The sequence below is a fragment of the Lissotriton helveticus genome, chromosome 3_1 (genome assembly GCF_964261635.1).
Source record: "Lissotriton helveticus chromosome 3_1, aLisHel1.1, whole genome shotgun sequence".
Classification (NCBI taxonomy): Eukaryota; Metazoa; Chordata; class Amphibia; order Caudata; family Salamandridae; genus Lissotriton; species Lissotriton helveticus.
In genome coordinates this window covers 1,326,106,970-1,326,130,646 of record NC_136061.1, presented here as the reverse complement: position 1 = coordinate 1,326,130,646, position 23,677 = coordinate 1,326,106,970, and the positions used below count along the sequence as shown (strand labels likewise).

At 48.4% G+C, this 23,677-nt stretch overlaps 1 non-coding gene and 1 pseudogene across 1 annotated transcript; both read right to left on the bottom strand.

The window, feature by feature from the left end:
- Nucleotides 1-11,744: 11,744 nt before the first annotated feature.
- LOC144825695 (5.8S ribosomal RNA) lies at nucleotides 11,745-11,898 on the bottom strand. Its single transcript, XR_013609515.1, has one exon. It is a non-coding gene; the product is annotated as a 5.8S ribosomal RNA (ribosomal RNA).
- A 957-nt stretch (nucleotides 11,899-12,855) lies between these two features.
- Nucleotides 12,856-14,667, bottom strand: LOC144825427 (18S ribosomal RNA; annotated as a pseudogene).
- Nucleotides 14,668-23,677: the final 9,010 nt, after the last annotated feature.

Below are 23,677 nucleotides of genomic sequence, written 5' to 3'. Positions count from 1 at the left end.
CATTACACGAAGAATATATGCATGCACCAGCCTTAGAGTCAAGTAGCCTCTGCCCTGATAGCTTTTAGTTTCTATCAACATGTACTCCAAACACAAGATACCAGATATGCCATAGGTACATGTCGTCTTGACCCTGCAGACTTTAGTCTCCTCTTCTAGTGCAGAAGTCATAGCCCCCAGTTCTCCCTAGTCACACGTCATTGCCCGTTTGCGCGCACCACTAGGTTAAAGGTCCCAGCTGCTCAGGTAGCCCCCTCCGTGTTTCCGCCTATCTTATGACACTTCTGTGACGTCTACATCACATGTCCATGTACACGCCTACTGCTACGCCTACTGTATTGAATGAAATTGTAATGTATATATACCTTGTACTGTTACTTAGACGTTGCAGCTGCCATCCATTCCATTTCCGTGCAGGCTATCCCGTTCCTGTCCCTTCCCTTATGCCTGATTAAAGCCTGTTAGACTCAGATACCTCGAATCCTGTCTCTTATTTATTGAGCTATCTGTTTTATTCAATGTATTCAAAAATAGTACCGGTAATTAATTATTTATTTACCACATAATGGCGCCCGAATAGGGACTTGCCCTCTCCCCACGCGCCGGCGAAGCCACGCAGGCCCCCTGACCCTCTGCAGCCGTGACGGAACCATACCGTGCACGTGCAGATATTTCTGCTTCAAGTATCCCTCAGGCCCACGGAGGAGACGGAGACTGCGGTCCAGCATCCAGACGAGGCGGTGAGGAATGCGGCGAGTCCCGACCAGAGCCCAAGCCGAGAGTACAAGGTCCGAGGTATCCGGAGGCCCACCTGTAACTGAAGTCCGAAGTTCGTAGTCCGACGTCGTAGCAGTCCAGTCCAGTCCGAGGCCTTCCGTTCTTGCTGCCCGGTGAGTACCGTTGCTGGGGTAGTATCTAGACAGGGTCAATTAATTTGTCTCTGGTCCGATGGGTTTGGGTACACAGATCCAGCCCGAAGTATTCACTTAGGTGGATACGGGTCCTGACGTGTCTCTTTATGGGACCGGTATGTTCTGTACTGTTTTAGCAGTGCATCCAGTAATTCTAGTAAGTCTGTTCTCGAGAAGTCCGAGTATTATGTTTTAAATGTACCAGGTAATATTCTGTTCGAACTGTTATTAATGTTATTTAATGTGTTTTCAATGTCGTGGTATGAGTGATTTGTTTTGCTATTCATTACTGTGTTTATCGTGTATTGTATTGTGTTTGGATTCAAGTCTAGAATGCCTCTGTTTTCCAAGTTACGTCAGATAGGAACCCGGAAAGGGTTACTCGAAAAATCAGTTCCTGTCCCGCCTAGGGACAGTCCAGGACATTTTATGTATCATAAGCATGGCTTAAGTGCCATATTGTATTTAGATTTATGGGTCGACTATACCAAGGATCTAGAAGAGAAATATAGATGGCCCGTATCAGGTACATGGGATGCCGAGTGCATCATGCGAGTAGAAGAGGCATTATGGAAAAAGAAAGCCCGACAGTCCCAGAAAGATGCCATCGAGTTATGGCGCAAAGAATCTCATAGAAGAACCGAAAAAGAAATCAGAAAAACAGAATTAAGTAGGGAATCCGCAGAAAAAGCCCAAGAAAGGGAACTTCTAGAAGAAGGTGAACGAGTTAGAGCAGAACAATCAGACAGACAGAGAAATGCTCTTATAAGGGGCATGTATCCTCTTCTTGCCGAGGGCTTGCCGAAGGCAACCCCGGAAGCATCCAGTAATTTTCCGCCACCATTAGTCCCGACTAAGCTATGTCATAAACCGACCGCAGCTGAAATTTTTCTTTCGTCCTATTTGGACGATACAGTTCCAGAATATGCAAATCATATTCCGCCTGTTCAACCTCAGCACCCTGTTAATAATGTAATCCCTGTTCCTCCAGCCACTGGTCCCGGGGACCAAGTTAATGTACCCCCGGCCCAGCCTATAGTAAATGTCCCCGTTTTACCAGTCACGTTACCAGCACCCGCACGTCCGGTATTACCTGACGACTCTAGCCCAGGAGGGGCGGCGGGAGGCGCTCCTACCACCCCGCCTCAAACGAAACGAATGACGCTGAGAGAAGCAGCGTTACAACGTACACCGAAAGTCTCTACTTACGCAGCCCTCAAGAAATACCTTACTGATTGCGTATATGATTCAGTACCAGGTGAAGATTACATGATACTGTATTCAGTACGTTTACGACGAGTTACCACCTTTTTGGGTACTCTGCCAGACATGAAGGACCATCTAGATAGAATATATCGTTTTATCCGTACAGGGGAGGATCCAGAAAGTATTCACGAAGCTATGGCACACAGAAAAGTCGAGACTCAACATCTGATTTTACAGTTTTTGATTAACTGTTTAATAAGAGAACAAGACCATCCTGAGAAAGATAAAGATAAGATGAAAGTCCTGACAAAGTGGAGTGATAATATAGCCGAGGGAAAACACAAGACACAGAATTGTATAGACGCTATGTACAGGAAAATCCGTAAGGAAATTCTAGACATACACGAAAAAGAGAAAGCAAGGAAAATAGCCGAGAAAGAGAATGACTCTTCAAGTGAAGAGGTAGACAGCGAGAATCCCGACAGAATAGCGTATGTAGGTAGAACTAGACTTTCCGACAGACATTCACGTCCAGATTACAAGAAAAGTTTTCCTCCTCCAGTGCCAGAACAATGTTCTCTTGAGCAAGTATTCCAAGCTACCGATAAAATTCTGAAATCACGAATAGGTTATAGTGAACTTAATACCATGCATGAACAAGAACTAGCCCGATCAGCAGTCCGATGGACTAGTGATTTTACCACGTTTCCAGATGAAATCGTGGCACAAATGTTCCTGAAACTGCCCCCAGCCGAGCAACGTCTGGTGGGTATGTATATGATCCAGCACCTCATCACACTGTATGAGGTTCAGCATTCTGATCCAGGTCCTTTACATGATGTATTGAACGAGTTACTCCAGTACAGATGGAAAGGTCTAGGTACCGATTTAATTAGTGTCATTCTAGAACAGCGCCACAAATACCGAACTTTTCTGAATCCACATTTTGTTCACGTCTCACCTCCAGAAAGTAAATCATTCTACATAGATAGACAGAATCCGTTACGAGAAGTACATCCAGTTAGGACAACGGGGGGTGCTCTAGAACGAGTATTTGTTTACACCCCCATCACGAAAATAGAACTCTTAGAAATGAAGAAGTTAATCCCCTGTCATGATAAAGATCCAGCAGGGTTCCACCGTGAACTAAAAGACATGCTCCGTATGGGAGAATACACGTATCCTGATATCATTAAAATGTTAAAGGTCTTGTTGCCTGCGGGCATATATGAAAAACTTAAAGAAAAGGAATGGGAGGTGGGAGAGAATAAGATAGTTTGGTTCGCATTAGAAGCCGAAGATAACACACGAGTACCAGGTACCGGTCTTGGGGATAAAGCTAAAGCTTTGCCCGAACTGTTAATACAAGTCTTGCCAAGATTACTAGCCACGAAAAAGGAAGACTGGGATGCCATCTCAGCCTGTAAACAGAAACAAGATGAAGATACTAGTGACTTTTATTCTAGATTCGAGAAATGTTTCATTATTAATAGTGGTCTGAAAACAAGTAGTGAATCGTATCCACATCTTTTTGTTACCAAACTAGTCGAGAATTCAAGTCCACAAGTTAAAAATCGAGTACTGAAAGTCGAGAGTTCTTGGCAAGCTAATACTCCGTCACAAATGCTCCAGATGCTTCAGTATCACCAGAACAGAATCAGGGAAGAGCAGGAACATGAAAGAAGACGTATGAAAGACACGAAAATGAAAGTATTAGTTGCACAGTCTGTTCCACAAGACAGTCAGAAGAGGGGTCCGAATCAAGCCAGTCATCCTACAGCTCCCGTTAAAGGGACATGCAATTATTGTAAACAGCCAGGTCATTTTATAAACGAATGTGCAGTTCTGAAACATAACATAGCTACTGGTAAGACTAAAGAGAGACCGCGTCCGTCTAGACAAGAACAAGTTTTACAGACTTCCCAGCCACCGCAGAACGCACAACAGTCAGTTACAGTACCGCAGCCTATCGCTGCAACACAGCACGTTACACAACAGATGTACCAGTATGCACAGTCAGAGTATCCAGATTATCAGCCGTATTCATGAAACAGCCTAGAGAGGGAGGTTGGCTTGCCTCTCATCGAGATTCCTGTAGATCAAGAGGGTCCCTATGTACATAGTCAAGTATTAGGGAAAGACAGAAAGTTTCTGATTGATACAGGGGCAAGTAGGACTACCATCAGTCATGACGAGGTTCATGGGGCTCCGCTCTCAGGCTCTAGAAATGTTTCCCTTGGATTTTCAGGAAAGCCTATTGTTAATGAAATATCGAAACCAGTTACTCTAGAAGTTGGTCCACTGTCCCGAACTACTGATTTGTTACTTACGAAGTCATGTCCAGAAAATGTATTAGGCATTAAGACACTGAAAGAATTAGGTGCCATAATTTGTTGCTCCCCAGAGGGAGTAAGACTGTTCCTGCGAGATTTTAAAGGTCATTATGTATTACGTGATTTTGATCCAAGATTATTGAATGTACCACAGCATTTATGGGCGCAAGGTCCAACTGATGTAGGTTGTATGCACATTACACCCTATTGTGTCACTCTGAAACAAGGTGTTGTATTACCACGAATCAGACAGTACAAATTGCCACCTGAGGCTGTAGCAGCCTTATCCAAAATTATTGACGAGCTTATTGTTCAAGGAGTAGTTGTAGAAACTGACTCCAATGTATGTAATTCTCCTATCATTCCGATTCTGAAACGTACTGATCCAAATGCACCTCCAGTTTATCGATTAGTGATCGACCTTCGAGAACTTAATAAATGTATCATACCACAGTACCCAGTAGTCCCAGATATTTCCTCACTCTTGACTGCCATTGATTCTGAAGCCACGTTCTTTACTGTAATTGATCTCAAGAACGCATTCTTTAGTGTCCCCATTCATCCAGACAGCCAGTTTCTTTTCGGATTCTGTTTAAATGGAAGAAGCTATAAATTTACACGAGCTCCTCAAGGTTTCACAGAAAGTCCTAGCATTTACAGTCAAGCACTTAAGAGACAACTAGACAATATTCACATGCCAACTGACACTGCCCTACTCCAGTATGTCGATGATCTACTGATCACAGCCCGTTCTGAATGTGACTGCGAACGTGCGTCACTGACAGTCTTGTATTTCCTGGCCGAGATGGGGCACAAGGTGTCCCCTTCAAAGCTTCAGTTCTGTGTCCAGCAAGTGGTCTACTTGGGACACTTACTGTCCAAGAGGGGTAGGCAGTTGACACCTGACCGTATCCAGTTAATAGCGCATCTTCCACAGCCCAAGATTCAGAAGGAGGTACGAGCTTTCATCGGCCTCACTTCTTACTGCAGACAATGGATTCCCCAGTATGCATTTCTAGCCAAGCCACTGATACAGTTAACGACACAGGAGGCAGCCACATCGACTGTCCTCCCTTGGACCCAGGAACATACACTTGTTTTTAATGAGTTAAAGAAAGCTTTTTGTAATGCACCTGTTCTAGCAGCACCAAACTACAGTAAGCCTTTTACACTTTTTGTTACTGAACGTGATGGTACTGCATTATCTGTTCTCACACAAGATCAAGCAGGACAATACAAGCCCTGTGCTTATTTTTCTAGCACATTAGATCCAGTAGCCCAGGCTCTGCCTGCGTGCCTCAAGTCAGTTGCAGCCACAGCTCTAGCTATCAGACAGAGTGATTCCATAGTGTTAGGACATTCCCTGACAGTACAAGTTCCACACTCCGTGGAAGTTCTTTTAAACCGAACACAGACTCAGCACTTGACAATTGCACGTTTAACAGGTTATGAATTGACACTGTTTCAGCCACACATAGAAATCAGACGCTGCAACGTTTTAAATCCTGCTACACTGTTACCCTCAGTTACTTCAAGTCCTGCCACACATGACTGTGTGGAAGTTGTTAACACCATGACAAAGCCAAGACAAGACTTGACAGATATTGCATTACCTGATCCTGACCTGACACTTTATGTGGATGGTTCATGTATGAGAACAAGTACAGGAGAACTAGTAGCCGCGTATGCAGTGACTACTGAAACCGAAGTTATAGAAACACATCGTATTGACACCCTGTCCGCTCAAGCAGCAGAGCTCATCGCTCTGACCCAAGCCTGCATACGTGCCAAGAACTTGAAAGTAAACATATATACAGATTCACGTTATGCATTCGGAGTCGTACACGACTTTGGAGTGCTCTGGCAGGAACGAGGTTTTATGACTTCTCATGGAACCAAGATTCAGCATGGTCTCCTCATTCAAGTTCTGTTAGATGCAATACATTTACCGACAGCTATCGCTATCATGAAGTGCAAGGCACATACGAAAGTTACTGACACTATTTCCCAGGGTAACAATCTAGCAGATCGAACAGCCAAGCTTACAGCTCAGACTCCAGACATTCCAGTTAACACGACACAGACACTCATTCCAGATCAGACTACTTGTATGACAGTTAAGGACCCTACACAAGATGTCATAGACATACAGTTACATGCTACTCCCGATGAAATCAAGAAATGGTACGAACAAGGAGGGGTCCAGACAGATCAAGGATGGTTGACGAAGGGAAAAGCCACATGGTTTCTCCCCGACTCAATGGTTCAAGTCATTATTAATACCGCACATAGTCCAGTACACCTAGGAGAAAAGGCCATGTTAGACAGTATCCAGAACATCTGGTTCAACAAGCATTTACGAGCAGCCGCCAAACAGAAAGTACGTACCTGCATGATATGTTGTCAGTTCAATCCAGGTAAAAGTGTCCCGGTGGAACAAGGTGGATTCCATCCTCCTGACCACCCTTTTGAAGTCCTCCAGATGGATTATATTCAGATGGAGCGATGTCGAGGTTTCAAGTATGTCCTCGTAGTTGTATGCGCTTTGTCCAGATGGACAGAAGCATATCCAGTTCCAGATTACACTGCCGCGACCACTGCCAGGCAGTTGGTTCGTGAGTTTTTCCCCCGCTATGGTTTGCCAAGGGTCGTGTATTCAGACAACGGCCAGCCATTCTCCTCTGAACTCATGAAACAAGTTTCCCTTCTGTTAGGGTACCAGTGGAAGTTCCACTGTGTACGCCACCCCGAAGCAGCTGGTCTAGTTGAGAGACATAATCAGACATTGAAAATCCGCATCGCCAAAGTATGCACAGAGAAAGGTGTAGATTGGTTGGTAGCACTGCCAGTTGCCCTTTTTTTATATGAGAATGGTTGCACACTCCCGATCAGGTCTGTCCCCGTACGAGGTCGTATTCGGCCGTCCTCCAAATATGTGGGGTACACCTATGCCCCGAAAGATTACAGACGTTTCCAGTAATATGCTGACAGATTACCTAGCTTCCTTGATGTCTGCCCTACACTCTTGTCGTTCACAGGTCGCCGCTGCTTTTCCAGACAACACCGAAGTGAAACCGCACGAAGTCATACCAGGCGACTTCGTCCTCGTGAGAAATTTTGATCGTTCAAGTCCGCTGGAGCCCCGCTGGAAGGAACCCAAGTTGGTGTTATTAACAACAAGGACCGCAGTCAAGCTCGAAGGACGCAAGGGCTGGGTACATACCAGCCACATCAAGAAATTCCATGGATTACGACCAAAGACATTTATCAAAGACTGCCCCGTTCTCAAAGACTGCCCAGACACAGACTCTAAACTTCCCCTGTTAGAGAAAACTCCGCAGCAGGAGTATAAAGCCAAGTTGAGGTCTAGCAAGTCAGACAGTTTAATTGTTTAAGTCCCTCTCGGGTGAAGCGGTTAGACAGGTTCCTGACATGTATGAGACAGACCCACATAGTGAGAGAGTTAGTCAAAACTCTAAGAGAATACGCTATCAAAAGAATATTTGCAGTAGATGCATCGTTACTCTGTTATTTTTTATGTTTCTGAGTCTTATGGTTACCTGCATAAGTTATGCTTTTCATTTATGTTTTCCTATTTCACATGTACATATGTTTCCTAATGTTACAGTAGAGCACACATTTAGTGACCTGCCTCCTCACGAGTTATCCTATCGTCTTGCTATGCGTAATAACACATTTATCAGAATGTTACACTATTCACACCAGACCAGCAATGCCACTAATTGTTGGGTGTGTGGTCGACTTCCCCCTTTCCAGACACCGAAGGGAGTTCTGCCACTTTTTCCTTATCCGTTTTCACACAATGGTTCGTGTGGAGCATGGTCCACGTTAACGTCATCCCTAACTGATATGTCCCTTTTGAATCGAACATGTTTCCCAGACAAGGAAGGTTTTCCCCACAGAACAGGTTCTGATCTAGAAAATGAAGTATATGATTTAGGTAATTATTCCTCGAATTTCATGGTCCTGAATGTCCAGTCCGATACTACTCCAGATTTGCCCGCTATTTCAGTACTACCAGTTAAAGGCGAATTATGTGTCAGAAAGAATGGTTCCGCACATGTAGGACATAGTGATTGTACTACTGTGGTCGAGTATAGTGACAGTGGTAAATCTATTTTCAAAGCCTCACGTCATTCTTATTTTGTTTGTGGTCAGACCGCATATATACGTCTGCCCCTCGATTGGGATGGAACATGTTATATTGCCTTCCTACTGCCACCACTTTTTCTAGCCCCATCTGATTATCACAGAGACACACATCTAGTACACGTTAGACATAGAAGGGAGACTGAGTCCCCAATTGTCGATCAAACTGAAACTGCTCTAGAACAATATCAAGACTTCAATAAAGGTTTCTTTTTCTTCATAGGTCCGGTCCAGAATAGTAAGTTAATACGTAGGTTAACCAGAACCCTTGAAGCAGTAGTGAATTAGACTACTTCCGCTCTAGGTAATTTAACTGAAGAGCAATCTGCTATGAGATTTGTCGTGCTCCAAAATCGTCTCGTCCTTGACGTCATACTGGCCGATAGAGGAGGAGCTTGTAGAGTCATCGGATCTAGTTGCTGCATTTTCATTCCTAATAACGCACCGTCTATATATTCAGCTATAACCAGACTTCATAAAATTGCCCATCAGTTACACCAAGATCCAGGCACCTGGACATGGTCCGGTTGGCTCTGGAGTATCATATCTGCCTGGGGATGGAAAGTATTGTCATTTATAGGTATAGCAGTAATGATCATATTCAGTTGCTGCCTCTGTTTACAATGTGGCCCTGCGATTTGCGGCTTGTGTGCTACCTCTTGTATTCCTAGTCCTAAGTCCCGTTCCAAGACAATTCGAGACGAGCAAATGATGCTATATGAACAGATAGATGGTATCATGAATATTGATGTTTCCTGATGGAAACGTAGGGTCAAGGAGGGAATGAGGAAAATTATATTTTGCCTTGTTCTATGTCCCTACGTGTTCCCCATCCTATGTTATATGTACATGATCGATATGCATGTATCCCCCTATGATCGATTAAAGACGCAATTACCGTTGTGTCCAACTCTAGTATGTCAGTTTCCAGTTCTCGTGAAAGCAACGAGTATTAGGCCTATGTTGCCATGTTTTACAGTGTACACGTTAATTCATTGAATTGTCCCCGTTTCTAGGCCTCAAAAGGGCCCGGACGCCAGATTCAAGCTCCAGTCTTCTGAAGCCGCTCCGAGGAGCGATACAGCCCCCACCTGCATCCCTGACCCTTCACTTACTTCCTGCCGCGCGGTGCCCGGCCCGGCCTGGCTCTGCCTGCCTGTCTGCCAAGAGTATGTTATGCTTCTAGTTATCAGTCCAGCCTCCTCGTCTTTGCATTCCTTAGCTACTGAACCGTATACACAGCTTCAGCTATAGTCTAGTCTTTATGTCTCCATGCAAGAGAATTACTGTATTAATATTCATAGAAGATTCATAGCACACGCATTACACGAAGAATATATGCATGCACCAGCCTTAGAGTCAAGTAGCCTCTGCCCTGATAGCTTTTAGTTTCTATCAACATGTACTCCAAACACAAGATACCAGATATGCCATAGGTACATGTCGTCTTGACCCTGCAGACTTTAGTCTCCTCTTCTAGTGCAGAAGTCATAGCCCCCAGTTCTCCCTAGTCACACGTCATTGCCCGTTTGCGCGCACCACTAGGTTAAAGGTCCCAGCTGCTCAGGTAGCCCCCTCCGTGTTTCCGCCTATCTTATGACACTTCTGTGACGTCTACATCACATGTCCATGTACACGCCTACTGCTACGCCTACTGTATTGAATGAAATTGTAATGTATATATACCTTGTACTGTTACTTAGACGTTGCAGCTGCCATCCATTCCATTTCCGTGCAGGCTATCCCGTTCCTGTCCCTTCCCTTATGCCTGATTAAAGCCTGTTAGACTCAGATACCTCGAATCCTGTCTCTTATTTATTGAGCTATCTGTTTTATTCAATGTATTCAAAAATAGTACCGGTAATTAATTATTTATTTACCACAGGGTGGGTAACCGACATCGCCGCAGACCCCTGGTGCCCGGCTTGGGCCTCCCAGCCAGGGCGGGGCAACGCGGTCAGGGTGCACTGAGAACTGTCCGCCCCAGTCGACAGTCCCGCCAGGAGCAGGGGGCCCGTCCCCCCTTCCACCGCCCTGGCACGCCCCTAAGGGCGGCCGGGAACAGGTGCCCTGGGGAGGGAGCAGAGGTGGTCAAATATCCCTCAGCCTCACAGACACGGCAAAGCTGCTGCCAGGGGGGCTGTAACACCCTCTGCCAGAGCAGAGGGCCATCTGCCACCCGAAGCCTTCCCAGCCGACCCAGAGCCGGTCTTGGTGCACTGCCGCGGAGGAAATGCACCCTGAGGGGGGTCGGGTAGGTCCCGGGCGCCGGTCCCACGGAGGGGATCCGGAACTCCCGGGCCACCGACCTGCTTGGCTAATCTTCCAGGTGGACTGCACGGACACCACCCGTTTACCTCTCAACGGTTTCACGCCCTCTTGAACTCTCTCTTCAAAGTTCTTTTCAACTTTCCCTTATGGTACTTGTTGGCTATCAGTCTCGCGCCCGTATTTTGCCTTAGATGGAGTTTACCACCCGCTTTGGGCTGCATTCCCAAACAACTTGACTACGAGAAGACCCGATCCCTGTGCGCCGGATGCCACTACCGGCCTAACACCGTCCGCGGGGTGAGCCTCGATCAGAAGGACTTGGGCCCCCTGAGCGACGCCGAGGAGTCAGTCTTCTCTATGCCACATTTCCCACACCCGCCGCAGATTCGGCGCTGGGCTCTTCCCTCTTCACTCGCCGTTACTGGGGGAATCCTGGTTAGTTTATTTTCCTCCACTAAGTAATATGCTTAAATTCAGCGGGTCGCCACGTCTGATCTGAGGTCGTAGTCGGAAGAAAATGCCGGAGCATTAAGTGGGAGCCGGGGAAGGCCAGCCCCCTGCCGGAGCTTCTGGAGGAGTTTCGCCCTCCCCAGGAAGCCGGCCGCGGAGGTGGGTGCCTGAGAACTGTGCGCGCGGGTAGCCAGTGGGATACCACAGACAGCCATGCGAGGCACGCAGCCAGGCACCCTGGGACGGACCGATCGCCTGACCCCTTCTCGAGGCTAGGTGCGCCGGTGGCGTACCTCCACGGCAGGACCCTGAGAGGGACCCAGCCACGGGTGATCGTGGGGTCTGACCTTGTGGGGGGACAAAGCCGGGTCCCGGGGAAGCCCCAGGATGATTAACAATCGAGCAACACTCAGACAGGCCTAGCCCCGGGAGTAACCCGGGGCAGCAAGGTGCGTTCGAAGTGTTGATGATCAATGTGTCCTGCAATTCACACTAATTTTCGCAGCTAGCTGCATTTTTCATCGACTCGCAAGCTGAGTGATCCGCCGCCAAGAGTCACAGGCAACTTTTTGAAAACGTTTGCCCATCTGTGGGTGCAGGAGAGGCGGGAGGAAGGCAACGCCGTCCATCCACAGCCCGTGCGGCGAGACGGCCCGGGCGCACCGTTCAAGGCTTCCCCTATGGGAGTCAGACTGCACCGTTGGGAGAAAAAAAACTTTACCAGGCACTCAGCCTGGGAGTCCACCAGGGGAGCGAGGGAGGGGGCTCCCAGAGCAGGCAGCCCCACAGCCGCCGGTCCCTCCCGGGGCAACCCAGAAGGGACCACACGAGTCTTCAAACCCCTCGGCCCGGCCGCACGGGACTAGCTTGAACCAGGTACCTGGCAACGAGGGAGGGTCTCCCCACCTGCACGTCAGCCGTCCGTCGCCGGGTGGCCGGAGCCATGCTGGCGGCTGGCTATCAGCCCACCACCACCCTCACCCAGGTTGGAGGCTCTGGAATAGAAGAGCCAGGCGGCTCCCCATCCCGCACGCCTCCCACCGGAGGAGCCGGGGTCCTCTCACAGGCGCTTGGCCCCATCTCTTCCAGGCCGCCCTGCTGCACGAGAAGGGCTGCTCCGAGGTTGCTCGAAACCCGGGACTCGGGCGCGGAGGGCCCGGCGCGCCAGGGTCTTTTCGAGGGAGGGGTGGTATCAGCTGGAGGATACACTGCCATTTGGTTCCCCCCCACCCCTGGGAGTCATGCCGGGTGAGCTTGGGTTCCATCTCGGAGAGGGACAGGAGATGGGGGCGGCCCCCCGTCCCCAGTCCCTTGCGCATCCGTCATGCCTTCCCCAAGGGGAAGAGGCCCACCAAAGTCCCGGTCCTCACCCGAGCGCCCCATGCAGCTGCGGACCGCTCCGCTGGCCGGGGCGCGCCAGGGCAGGAAGGGGCCCTGTGCCTACTGTGCATGCTTGCAGGAAGCGGCCGAGGGCTTTGGGCTGGTGCCGTCGGTCGCTCGAGCCGCTCCGCCGCTAATGATCCTTCCGCAGGTTCACCTACGGAAACCTTGTTACGACTTTTACTTTCTCTAGATAGTCAAGTTTGATCGTCTGCTCGGCGCTCCGCCAGGGCTGTTGCCGACCCCGGCGGGGCCGATCCGAGGACCTCACTAAACCATCCAATCGGTAGTAGCGACAGGCGGTCTGTACAAAGGGCAGGGACTTAATCAACGCAAGCTTATGACCCGCACTTACTGGGAATTCCTCGTTCATGGGAAATAATTGCAATCGCCAAACCCTATCACTAACGGGGTTCAGCGGGTACCTGCACCTGTCAGCGAATGGTAGACACACGCTGATCCGTTCAGTTTAGCACACGGGCAGCCCCGGACATCTAAGGGCATCATAGACCTGGTATTGCTCGATCTCGTGTGGCTGAAAGCCACTTGTCCCTCTAAGAAGTTGACGCCGACCGCTAGGGGTCGCGTAGCTAGTTAGCAAGGAGGAGTCTCGTTTGTTATCAGAATTAACCAGACAAATCGCTCCACCAACTAAGAACGGCCATGCACCACCACCCACAGAATCGAAAAAGAGCTATCAATCTGTCAATCCTTTCCATGTGAGGGCAGGTTGAGGTTTCCCGTGTTGAGTCAAATTAAGCCGCAGGCTCCACTCCTGTTGGTGCCCTTACGTTAATTCCTTTAAGTTTCAGCTTTGCAACCATACTCCCCCCGGAACTAAACACTTTGGTTTCCTGGAAGCTGCTCGGCGGGTTATGGGAATAATGCAGCCGGATCGCTAGTCGGCATCGTTTATGGTCGGAACTACAACGGTATCTGATCGTCTTCGAACCTCCGACTTTCAGTTTTGATTAATGAAAACATTCTTGGCAAATGCTTTCGCTTTGGTTCGTCTTGCGCCGGTCCTAGAATTTCACCTCTAGCGGCACAATACGAATGCCCCTGGCCATCCCTCTTAATCATGGCCCCAGTTCTGAAAACCAATAAAATAGAACCGTAGCCCTATTCCATTATTCCTAGCTGAAATATTCAGGCGACCAGCCTGCTTTGAAAACTCTTATTTTTTCAAAGTAAACGCTTCCAACCCCCAGAACACTCAGTCAAGAGTATCAAGGGGGCGTCAAGCAGGGGCTGGGACAGGCGGTAGCTTGCCTCGCGGTGGACCGTCAGCTCGATCCCAATACCAAACTGTGAGCTTTTTAACTGCAGCAACATTAATATATGCTATTGTAGCTGGAATTACCACAGTTGCTGGCACCAGACTTGCCCTCTAATGGATCCTCGTTAAAGGATTTAAAGTGTACTCATTCCAATTACAGGGCCTCGAAAGAGTCCTGTATTGGTATTTTTGTCACTACCTCCCCGAGTCGGGAGTGGGTAATTTGTACGCCAGCTGCCTTCCTTAGATGTGGTAGCCGTTTCTCATGCTCCCTCTCCGGAATCGAACCCTGATTCCCCGTTACCCGTAATCACCATTGTAGGCACAGAAAGTACCATTGAAAGTTGAAAGGGCAGACATTCAAATGTATCGTTGCCATCATGGGGACGTGCGATCTGCCCTAGGTTATCTAGAGTCACCAAAGCAGCCGGGCGAGCCCAGATTGGTCTTGGTCTGATAAATGCGTGCATCCCGGGAAGTCAGCGCTCGTCGGAATGTATTAGCTCTAGATTTACCACAGTTATCCAAGTAACAGATGGAGCGATCAAAGAAACCATAACTGATTTAATGAGCCATTTGCAAATTCACTCTACCGGCCGTATGTACTTACACGTGCATGGCTTAATCTTTGAAACAAGCATATGCTACTGGCAGGATCAACCAGTTAGCCGCACCTGCTGACGGGGTTGGGCCGCGTGCCCATCTCCCCAACTGGCAACCTTCATGCACCCCTTACTCTCGGGAGCATGGCAGGGGAAGGAGCCAACCCGCCTGGGCGGGAGGGCTCACTGGAGGGGTGTGGAAAGGTGCGGTCGCATGGGCACCGGCAGGCCCAGCCGTTTTCCCCGGGAGGGAGAGGCTGGCCGAGGGGCAGCCTGAGCGATACGTAGGGGTGCCAGAGCCTGGTGGCGGTGGCAACCCTCGGAACGGTCGTTCCGAGCTGCTGTGGAAATGTGCTGAGCGGTACAAAAGGGGGTGGAAATGTGCTGGGCAGAGAGGGGTGACAGCGTGTTGCACAGGGTCTTCGGACCTGCTGGCCAGCAGCATCCAAGGGCTTGGCGCCACCCGACCCCTTCTGCTCGGGTCAGACCACTTGGGGGCCGCTTGGCCCTTGCTTTGCTGGGTAGGGTGAAGGGTCTCCCGCCAGGCAGCAGGCCCTCGAGTTGGACGGTCCATGCGGGGTGGAAGCACTTTGCTTGAAACAACAGCTGGGGCTGGCCAAGCAGTCCATCCCTTAACGGACCGCGAGTGCCCAATCTATCAAAGTACGGCTGGGGCATCCCCTGGCAGGCCACCTTGCGCAGGGGGTGTGCTGGCTTAGCATCCCTGCCTGCTCCCGGGGCAACCAAACTCAGAGAAAAAGGACCATCTGGGAGGGGCTGAGAGGCAGGTGCATACCCAGGCCCCTGGGAGCCCCGGCCAGCGGGCCCGGGTGCTGCCTTCCCCGTCTCAGCATCGCCGGACCTCACGGAGGTCTAACTGAGCAAACTAAGAGAAAAAAGACCATCGGGAAGGGGCTGAGAGGCAGGTGCGTACCCGGGTTCCTTGGGGCCCCGGCGGGCCATTTCAGAATTCCCCTGTTTCAGAATCACCGGACCTCACGGAGGTCTGACTGACCCTCCCCCTAGTAATCCAGAGGAAAATTACCCCCCTTTCTTGTAATCCGTGCAGACAAGGTGACAGAGGGGACCCAAGGCGCAAAAGTACATGACCTCCTGGAGCCCTCACTGGGATCAGGGAAGCAAATGAGCCCTCATCGGGACTTTCAGGGAAGCCTGGCCATCTCGTCACCCCATAGGACCGCATTGTGTGGGACCAGATGGCCGAGGGGATAGGTGCGACCAGATGGCCGGGACTAAAAGGACTCCCATCTGCCTGCCCTGAGCCAAGCATTCCCGGTAGGACTCCCGCCTGCCCTAGCAGGGCTCGGGGGCTCAGCTTTCGGGGGGCTCAGAGACCCCTGCTGGGCCTCAGGCACGGGGAGGCCCGCAAGAGCTCTAGGGCCTGCGCGCCCAGGGGAGGACTGCCCGGGACCCATGGAGCCCGTCCCAGGCACTTTGCCACGCCACGGGCCACAGGAGGGAGCCCCGGACGCCTGGGAGGTGTTACCTGGGCATAGCCCATCTGGTCCCCTGCAGAGAACTGCCAGCTTGGGACGGATGTTCCGGCATACCCTGCTCTTCGTAATCCAGAGGAAAGCTACCCCTCTTTCTGGGAAAACCCGTGCACACTGAGTGGCGGAGGGGACCCAGGGTGCTGAGGCGTCCGACCTCCTGGAGCCCTGGCTGGGATTGGGGAGGCGAATAATCCCCCATCGGGACTTCTAGGGCGGCCCAGCCATCTGGTCACCCCATTGGAAAGCATTGCGTGTGACCAGATGGCCGAGGGGGAAGGTGCGACCAGATGGCCGGAACCGAAAGGACTCCCATCTGCCCGCCGAGCCTTTGTGATAGGGCTCCCGCCTGACCACGCAGGGATCGGGGCTCCACGTCCAGGGGGGCTCGGCGACCCCGGCTGGGCCTCAGGCATGGGGAGGACCACCGGAGCTCTCGGGCCCGGACACCCGGGGAAGGACTGCCCAGGACCCATGGAGCCCATCCCGGGCACTTTGCCACGCCGTGGGCCGGAGGAGGGAGCCCCCTGATGGAGGGGAGGTGTTATCCGGGAAGAGAACATCTGGTCTCCGGCAAAGAACCGCCAGCCAGGTAGGGGTGTTCCATCATACCCTGCCCCTACTAATCCAGAGGAAAGCCACCCCTCTTTCTGGGAAACCGTGCGCACCGCAGGACTCAGGCGACTGTGAGCCTGGTCACACCCCACCTCCTGGAGCCCTGGCTGGGATCCGGGAGGCAAATGAGGCCTCATCGGGACTGCCAGGGCAGACCGGCCATCTGGTCGCCCCATTGGAAAGCTTTGCGTGTGACCAGATGGCCGAGGAGAAAGGTGCGACCAGATGGCCGGGCCCGAAAGGACTCCCATCTGCCCGCCCCGAGCTGAGCCATGGCGGTAGGGCTCTCGCCTGCCCTTGCAGGGCTCCGGGGCTCTGTACCAGGGACCCTTGTTCTGGGCAGATGGACACTTGTCAGGCCGCAGGACGGGCGCTCCCACACCCGAGGCCCTGACCGAAACCCAGGTCCCGGCTTCTCAACCCAGCCAGGCTGGGGAGATTGGGAAGCCTGCCAGGGCACGAGACCCCTGTCCCGGGCACACGGACCCTCAGGACGTGCGCTCGTTTTCCACACATTTTTTCCATAATTCCGCGTAGTGGCGTAGCAAAATTTCCTCACAGCCCTAGTCAGAACCCTGGGGGGTGGGGGCGATAATGGAAAGATCACTGACTTGGACCAATTAGTAGTGTAACCTGAATATCTACCAAATAGCTCAAAGATGTGTAGTACGCGTGCCATCGCGTGATACCGCTGTGCCAGGTACAGAATGATATTGTCAGCATAGAGCGAAATTCTCTCTTCCCATTCCCCCAGTGCAGCTCGGCCCCATATCATTGGGTCCCTCCTGGCCCAGAAAGCCAATGGTTCCAATGCTAGGGCAAACAGGAGCGGGGACAAGATGCACCCCTGCCTTGTGCCCCTGTGCAGTTGAAAGGATCTGGATAGCGCCCCATTGACACGCACCCTAGCTGTGGGCACCTAGCACAGTAGTCATACCCAACCACAAAAATTGGGGCCAAAGCCCAGTCTGTGGAGAACCGCAAACAGGTAGGGCCACTCAATGCTATCAAAGGCCATTTATGTGTCCAGGGCGATCAATGCCATCTGCAGGATTACTAGTCACGTGGAGTACGCCATGAAGTCTCCGAAGATTGTGCCGGGTGCTTTTACAGGGCATGAATCCCGATTGGTCCACATGGACCAACTCAGTGATGACAGATACCAGCCTGTCCACCAAAACTTTAGCCAGCACCTTGGCTTCCTTATTGATAAGAGTGATAGGGTGGTAAGAACTGCACTGGTCCAACGCCTTCCCGGCTTTATGGATTACAACGATCATGGCCGCCCGCTGGTCCGGCGGAAGTTGCCCCTGTGCTCGCGCTTCCGTTAGCATGTTGCGGAGTGGCGGTATGATAACTGAGGCCTGCCCTTTATAAATTTCGACTGGGAGCCCATTTGGGCCTGGCATCTTCCCGGGTTTCAGGGAACCCAGGGCGTTACTCACATCCTCCTCCGTAATGTCAGCCTTAAGCACCTCACATGCCTCCTCTGACAGCACAGGCAGGGCAAAATCCCTTAGGAATTCCTCACAGTCACTCCCAGATCTGGTACACACCGGCGCATAGACATTCTCAAAATACTGAACGAAGGCCCCGGCTCGTAGTTTGTAGCATCCCAGAGGCATCATGTACCCCTGTTACCCATGACCGTTCCCTGTCACGTCCTTTCCAGCCATGCAAGGAGCCTCAAGGCCTTGTCCTCAACATCATACAGTTGGTGTTGTGTCGCTAATGCTTATGCCGGGCTTCGCCCTACGCCAGGACCCTCAGGTCCCATTGCCATAGCGCCAGCTGATGGCTTATGTCAGCACTAAGGGGAGTTGTCCCATCTACCTTCATCTGGCTAATCTCTCGCCCAAGTGACCGAATCTGCAGGGATTCCTCTTTCTTTTGGGCCCCAATCAGCGCCTGCCCCCGTAAAACCGTCTTATAGGCCTCCCATAGGGTGATGCAAGAGTTCACTGACCCCGTATTTTCTTTAAAGTACCCTGAAACCGGTCCCAGAATGCTTGTTTCCAGTTCAGGGGTGACCTGGCTTGGCGGTTCGGGCTGTAGTGCTCCCATGACTCACAGGGTCAAGACTGATTTGCATATAGCTGGGTCTGAACTGAGGTGGCAAAGTGAGCTAAAGAATGATGATGGATTCAACCCAGAACTGTGACTGGGGGTGAGTGTCTGAAAAGTTTCAGCGCTCAGTCCATCATCTCCTTGTGTTTGCTTTGTTCGCCCTAATTTGGCAGGGTATGCCTAGACATGGGTCCCTTGCTCACTTTGTCACTGGATTCAAGCTAGCCTGGCTGATGAAGGGTGTTATCCAGAAACCGGTCCCAGGATACTTGTGTCCAGTTCAGGGAAGACCTGGCCCGGCAGTTCGGGCTGGACTGTTCCCGTGAGGCACACGGTCAAGGCTGATATGCATATAGCTATATAGCTGGGTCTGAACTTAGGTGGTGAAGTGAGCTAAATAATGTTGATGGATTGAATCCAGATCTGTGACTGGGATTGAGTGTCTGAAACGTTTCAGTGCTCCGTCCATCATCTCCTTTTCTTTGCTTAATATATACACACACACACACACACACACACACACAGTTAAGGTGCAGTTGTGAAATAAAACAAAAAAGTCATAGCTTGCACTTTTTACATTCAAACCATACCTCACACAGTAAATGCAATACTTATGACCTCACTTTTGATGTAACAAATGATTTAATCTATTATATAAGTTATCTTGCTAGTGACAATACAGAAAACCTGATCATTAACATTGTGAATGACATGGATATTGATAAAGTATGAGCTCCGAGTGTGTTGTAATTTAAAGTTATGGTGAGAAGCCTGCATATGTTTTGTTATAAATATTGTGAGGTCATAAGCAATGCATTTGGTTTGGGAGTGGTGGTGTGCCTTTTCTTCATTTTATTTTGTCACCATAACTGCACTTTGGGTTTTAAGTGAATCTCAGAATTTCTTTTAACCATACATTAAAGTGTTATGGCCAAAGCTAATCACAACTTTATACTAAATGTGTTTTTTAAATGGAAAGGTTAACGTCTTTGTGTGGCAGTTGTCTGGTTACTTATGTGGTTAGTGTGTGGTGGCATTCTGCATGGCATTCATCTTTGTGCTTTGTGCAACGGTGCTTAATTGCAGAGTCAGGCCACAGGCCTGGTTCTGAGCAAACCCACCACTGCATGTAGGATGCAGTCATGTGCAACACTGATTTGCCGCAGGGAACCAAGCTCCCATGCTGGCAACCTCCAGCTGCTCATGCAATTTGCAAGTTGACTCAAATTTGATAGCTCAACATTTGAACAAATGTGGCAGGAGTGCCAACGTTATTAGCAAATCAAAGCTTTTTTGACCCACCATGAAACATTAGCCTTTTGTCAAGTCTGCATGAATCCTGGAATCCCTACACTGGTCTGAACTTGACATACTAATCAACAGAAACCAAACATTTGAATTACCGAAAAAGTTCATGTGGATATATTAAATGATGACAAAGTGATTAGCAAATTAATACTTTTTGCCCCCTCCTTTAACCAAGCCCCCATGGACCAAGCTGCATGAATTTCAAAAGAGGATGAGTACGTGTAACTGTCACACACATATTGGGATCTCATTGAAACGTGAAATCCCTACACTGTGCTTAACTTGTTACCATCCTGCAAATTTTAATTGAGATTTGTTAAACACTATCAAAGTCATTAGCAAATGAAATATTTTTTGACTCCCCTTTAACTGGGCCACACTTGATGAAGGTTTAGGAATCTCAACATATAAGAGTGATCTAAAAAAACGAAGGCCCTGATTATGAGTTAGGGGTTGTTTAAATTACCACACACAGGGGTAAGTAGCACATGACTTTAACAAATCATGTGATCATGAGTTAAAAAACGCATGTATTATTTAGCATGTGCGCTGTTTAACACACGTGCTATTTAACGCATGCGCTATTACCCAATGTGAAAAATAATGCATGTGGTAAATAACATGCAATTAAAAGAAGTGTGAGATGCCATTAAAAACCAGTGGAAAATGCCACCTTAACATACCACCAGTTCAAAGCAGGTGAAAAAATGTAATAAAAGTGTAGGGAATTAAATAAAAGCTGTAAAACAATAGATAAGTTAAAAGACCAATACAATAATGCAACAAAACACAGCCCATGCACTTTGTGAGCTGAAAATCATAAAATAACAAACACATCTTCAAACAGGGCTAGACTACATTAACAGCCAGGGACAGCTGAAGATATCACAGGTTGATTGTAGCAACTCACACTTGAATTCTACAGTCCACCAAAATGGATGTAGCACTCTAAGGCCACTATATCATGCTATGCCAGATCCATGTTCTGCTGCAACAAACCATGCAGCATGATGAAGGAAACCAGGCCACCAATCAATTACCTCAAATGGTACAGCAAAGCACAAGAGCCAACTTTGACAGAGTAAAACTGGAACCCATAAACATGAGTCAGCTTGAGTTCCAGAGGATGAACCTGATTGATATGGGTACTAAACAATATATATTTTCACCATCACGGATACCCTGGAGCCCAACATAGGGATCCGCTACCACCCACCCTTCCTGAAAAAGCTAGAAGCAGTGGAATGTTTCACAAGAGGCACCACACAGCAGATAATAGGCTTGATACATGGTATTTCTCAGTCTTACCTTTAATAAAATACTAAGTGATGGGTGCTTTGCAGAGTGAGTGAGCTGCACACTGCCAACGTCAGCAAAGCAAACATCTCCGCTACAGCAGGATTTCATGATATGTACTGAAACTTTAAAATGAAACACACTATTAATGTGCAAATGCTGTGTGATGTGGATCTGTGTATACTGAACTGCTGTTTTAAGTGCTCTGTACGAAACCACATAGTTATGATGCTGACAAAAGATGCAACATTACCCACACTGTAGTAACACATCACAGTTAAGGTACTAGGCAGACAAATCAACCATTCATCAACAATATTACAGTGCATTTTGATTGTGGTAGCCCGATCTCAATACATGTCAGATGTACCATTAGAGAGTCGGTAGCCCCTATGATATATACGTGGATCAATGTGAAAATGTGTGGCATATTATATCAGCCACAATTCAAAATGATGATTGTCAGCCAAGTAAACTTTTTAACAACCACATGTACTTCCATTATGACTCTCATGACTGTAAATTGTATTATTCTGACCAGAAGACCTTCTTTCATGTGTACCACTCCAGACATATTGAGGATGATCATAATTGTTTTTTTCGACAGCCTGAGGTTGAGCTGAGGTGAAGAACTACCACCAATTGCCATGCTTTAGTACTTAGAATGTCAAGGTTTTGAACCTTTTTTATTCTTCTCAACTTCGTGGATATATTGATTCTGTATTGATTTTGGTCATTATCTCCTTCAACAAGCATGTTTTTCTTTGTTTTTGGTAGTGTCTTTTGCATGAGATGGCTTATTAGACAGTCCTGGTGTCTTACTACTGCTATGGCCAAGACATTTACTCAGTATCTGTAAACTTGTTCTACCTAGGTCCATGATGGAAAAGTTTGCCAGGTTTCTACTTGTGATGACTGAGTGATATTAGAGGATTGCAGTGGATTCTGTTTGTCTTGTTTCAAAGTGCTTTGTCCACACAAAATGAATACATGCACATTCCCACACATAAGGAGTTGTTGGTGTACGTTTAGTATGTCCTAAGATCATTTTGATTGGTGCTCTGGCTGTTTCTGTTCTCCAGGGATTCATTTTCACACTCTAGGAATTTCCAGTGCCTAAAAACAGCCAATTCCTGTTGTCTTGGGCTTTGTTGAGAGTTAAGGTGTTATTTATCACCCCTGATAGATAACAACAACACCAGGTAAGTTATTTATTGGGTGTGATAAATAAAACCTATTATGAGTTTATGGGGAATAATATGCAGATGTTGGTGTTTAATGCACCAAACTCTGCTTGATACGATAAATACTGTATGTTTTCTCTCTTAAATTTCAGTACGGTTAACTTGCCAAAATGTAACGAAGTTTGAGTTCTTCAACACGTTAAATACCTCGAAACTCGTAATTTCGACTCATGTAAAAACAGGGGTTAACGTATGGGTCAGAATTGTATGAGCAACTCATAATCAGGCCCCTTTGTGGTTGTGCCATTTATCAGGTGAGGTATTTAGCACATGCGCTAGATAGCACATTCGGTACTTACCACATGTGCTAAATAGCAAGCATTCAGTATTTAAGTAATGCACTAAATAGTAATTTTGTGGGGCCCAGTAAAAACACATAATCAGTATTATTCAACACATGGGTATTTACTGAATGTGGTATGGTTGTATGATGATGGAACCACGCAAGCAGATACCACACATGCCGTTACAACACAACCACTACCACGCATGACTAATTACCACGCAGCCCTTTTCCATGCATGTCTTCATAACGCACATTCATATGGACACAGGAGAAGTGCCCTTACCATGCATACACTAACCAAACATACAATTGCAACGGAAGCGTTTACATCGAAATTTTGCTTAATGCACTATTGGTTTACTGATGATTTTTTAATCTTACAACTTCCTACAAACATGTATATACAATGTGCAAAAACATTTATATTCCATTTAATAATTACATTCTTCTTGTGGTTGGTGAACAGGCCCTATGTGCAAAGCAAGTAATTCTTAACAAAAATGTACCAGCAGTGCAGAGTTGAAAACCACCAAATATTATGGACAGAATCGTGGTAGGATAAAGCGCAACAGCACTGTGCAAAGTAATCAGCCGTAAAGTACTTACAATGAATGTCTGCTCCTATTGAGCCCCTTGTTTTTTGTTTATGAAGTAATCAATCTGTGCAAAATTACTGAAAGTGCAGAAAACTATATTTAGTGGATACAGCGTGAATTAAATTATGTGGTGTTGTTTCACTAATACAAGA